This window comes from Neophocaena asiaeorientalis, unplaced genomic scaffold (assembly GCF_003031525.2).
Source record: "Neophocaena asiaeorientalis asiaeorientalis breed wild unplaced genomic scaffold, Neophocaena_asiaeorientalis_V1.1 scaffold169, whole genome shotgun sequence".
Classification (NCBI taxonomy): Eukaryota; Metazoa; Chordata; class Mammalia; order Artiodactyla; family Phocoenidae; genus Neophocaena; species Neophocaena asiaeorientalis.
Window position 1 is genome coordinate 2,131,091 of NW_020172187.1, and position 3,691 is coordinate 2,134,781.

Below are 3,691 nucleotides of genomic sequence, written 5' to 3' on the forward strand. Positions count from 1 at the left end.
CATTGTAAAGAGTCTAGTGGTGATTCTAAGTGGTTATAAAACTGTATAATATTCCAAAATATATATTTCTCTTAAAAGTCTTGTTTTCTTCTCAGCAGTCTGTACATCTCACTGAGATGGTAAATGTAATGTATTAAAGAAATTACATGGTGCATAGTAAGTTGTCAACCATGTTCATTCTCTCCCTTTCCTTCCATTAAAAACCTTCTGACTCATTTTCCCAACTACTAAGAGGTATTTTTTTTTCTTTTTTATTATGGGGAATCTTGTGAAAGCTTTTTGATACCTTTGTGCCTAGAGGGTATTTTCACCTGTTTTCAGATTACCACTTACACTGAGGTTTAAAAAATCTTCCCTCTGGATGGTTACAGCACAATTCTATTTGGTAGTGCAATATTCCATCTGAAAAATGTACCGTTAAGGGCACTTACAAATTAGTAGCTAGAAGAAGCAAGTGATTGTACTAAATGTTGACAATATTAGTAGTCTGTATTTTTATTATAATTTTAAAATTCATTTTAAAATGAAATAAAAAGTTTATTGGTTTAGAGATTAATGAAATAAGTTTATACTTTTTTATTTTTATATTACTTTCTCATATATAGCACATTAACATATTTTACTGATATTCTCACTCAAAAATTATAATAATATGCAGCTTTTGTGTATTATATTCATAGTAAGTACACTTTAAATTTTTATAACTAGATTAATATTTAAATAAGTCTTCATTGTGAATTTAGATCAAAACCAATGGGGAAAGAATAAAACGTGTATACAGAACTGTTGATTTTCATATAGGACATGAATAAATGGATGAAATAATAATGTCAGAGGTTGTAATTAATACACTGTTAGTGAAAGAGGGTGCAAGTTGATGAAAGAATATTTAAGTCTCCACACCTATAGTTTACTAACCTTCGTAAATTGGTTTCTAGGGAAGAGTAGCCATAAAGAGAGGGATAAATATGAGTAGCTTTTTTTATTCATACAGCAAATGCAAGAACTATACCAATTTGGTACTTACATAATTGAATATTTATCTATTATTTCCCTTAATGGAGAAGTTTCAATCAGAAAGTCACTAAGAATTTGTTTCAGAAAACGTAAAAGTATGTACTTAAAAAAAATTTTTCCATCATATATTTATTGAAGATTGAATAATTGGTTGGCATTTACCAGGCACTGAATATATAGAAAGTTTTTTTTTTTTTTTTTTGAAGTCCTCCACTGTGGAAAATTTTCAGAATAATAGCTCAGGACTTAAGCCTTACCAAATGTGTGTTGTTTTTTCTGGTTTTTATTTTTTTTTATTTTTTGTCTTTTAACATCTTTCTTGAAGTATAATTGCTTTAAAATGGTGTGTTAGTTTCTGCTTTATAAGAAAGTGAATCAGTTATACATATACAAATAGCCCCATATGTCCTCCGTCTTGCGATTCCCTCCCACCCTCCCTATCCAACCCCTCTAGGTGGTTACAAAGCACCGAGCTTATCTCCCTGTGATATGCAGCTGCTTCCCACTAGCTATCTATTTTATATTTGGTAGTGTATATATGTGCATGCCACTCTCTCACTTCATCCCAGATTACCCTCTCTCTCCCCGTGTCATCAAGTCCATTCACTACGTCTGCATCTTTATTCTTGTCCTACCCCTAGGTTCTTAAGAAACATTTTATTTTTTTAGATTCCATATATATGTGTTAGCATACGGTATTTGTTTTTCACTTTCTGACTTGCTTGACTCTGTATGACAGACTCTATGTCCATCCACCTCACTACAAATAACTCAATTTCATTTCTATTTATGGCTGAGTAATATTCCATTGTATATATATATGCCACATCTTCTTTATCCATTCATCTGTCAATGGACACTTTGGTTGCTTCCATGTCCTGGCTATTGTAAATAGAGCTGCAATGAACTTTGTGGTACATGACTCTTTTGAATTATGGTTTTCTCAACGTATATGCCCAGTAGTGGAATTGCTGGGTCGTATGGTAGTTCTATTTTTAGTTTTTTAAAGAACATCCATACTCTTCTCCATAGTGGCTGTATCAATTTACATTCCCACCAACAGTGCAAGAAGGGTCCTTTTCCTCCACACCCACTCCAACATTAACTATTTGTAGATTTTATTTTATTTTATTTATTTTTTTTGTGTGTGTGGTACACGTGCCTCTCACTGCTGTGACCTCTCCCGTTGTGGAACACAGGCTCTGGATGCACAGGCCCAGCAGCCATGGCTCATGGGCCCAGCCGCTCCGCAGCATATGGGATCCTCCCGGACCAGGACATGAACCCGAGCCCCCTGCATCAGCAGGTGGACTCTCAACCACTGCGCCACCAGGGAAACCCTGTAGACTTTATGATGATGGCCATTCTGACTGGTGTGAGGTGATACCTCATGGTAATTTAGATTTGCATTTCTCTACTGAGTAGTGATGTTGAGCATTCTTTCAAGTGTTTCTTTGCAATCTGTATATTTCCTTTGGAGAAATGTCTATTTAGGTGTTCTGACAAGTTTTCGATTGGGTTGTTTGTTTTTTTGATATTGAGCTGCATGAGCTGCTTGTATATTTTGGAGATTAATCTTTTGTCCGTTACTTCATTTGCAAATATTTTCTCCCATTCTGAGGGTTGTCTTTTCATTTGTTTAGGGTTTCCTTTGCTATGAAAAAGCTTTTAAGTTTTATTAGGTCTCATTTGTTTATTTTTGTTTCTATTTCCATTACTCTAGGACATGGGTCAAAAAGGATCTTGCTGTGATTTATATCATGGAGTGTTCTGCCTATGATTTCTGTAAGAGTTTTATAGTGTCTGGCCTTGCATTTAGGTCTTTAATCCCTCTTGAGTTTATTTTTGTGTTTGGTGTTTGGGAGTGTTCTAACTTCATTCTTTTGCATGTAGCTGTCCAGTTCTCCCAGCACCACTAAGAGGTTGTCTTTTCTCCATTGTAGGTTCTTGCCTCCTTTATGAAAAATAAGCTGACCATATGTACATAGGTTTATCTCTGGACGTTCTATCCTGTTCCATTGATCTATAATTCTGTTTTTGTGTCAGTACCATACTGTATTGATTACTGTAGCTTTGTAGTAGAGTCTGAAGTCCAGGAGCTTGATTACTCCAGCTCCGTTTTTCTTTCTCAATATTGCTTTTGCTATTTGGGGTATTTTGTGTTTCCATACAAATTGTGAAAATTTTTGTTCTAGTTCTGTGAAAAATGCCATTGGTAGTTTGATAGGGATTGCATTGAATCTGTAGATTGCTTTGGGTAGTAGATTCATTTTCACAATATTGATACTTCCAATCCAAGAACGTGGTCTATCTCTCCATCTGTTTGTATCATTTTTAATTTCTTTCATTAGTGTCTTATCGTTTTCTGCATACAGGTCTTTTGTCTCATTAGGTAAGTTTATTCTTAGGTATTTTATTGTTTTTGTTGCAGTGGAAAATGGCAGGGTTTCCTTAATTTCTCTTTCAGATATTTTATCATTAATGTATAGGAAAGCAAGAGGTTTCTGTGCATTAATTTTGTATCCTGCTACTTTACCAGATTCATTGATTAGCTCTAGTAGTTTTCAGGTAGTGTCCTTAGGATTTGCTACGTATAGTATCATGTCATCTGCAAACAGTGACAGCTTTTCTTCTTCTTTTCCAATTTAGATCCTTTTATTTCTTTTTTTCTCTG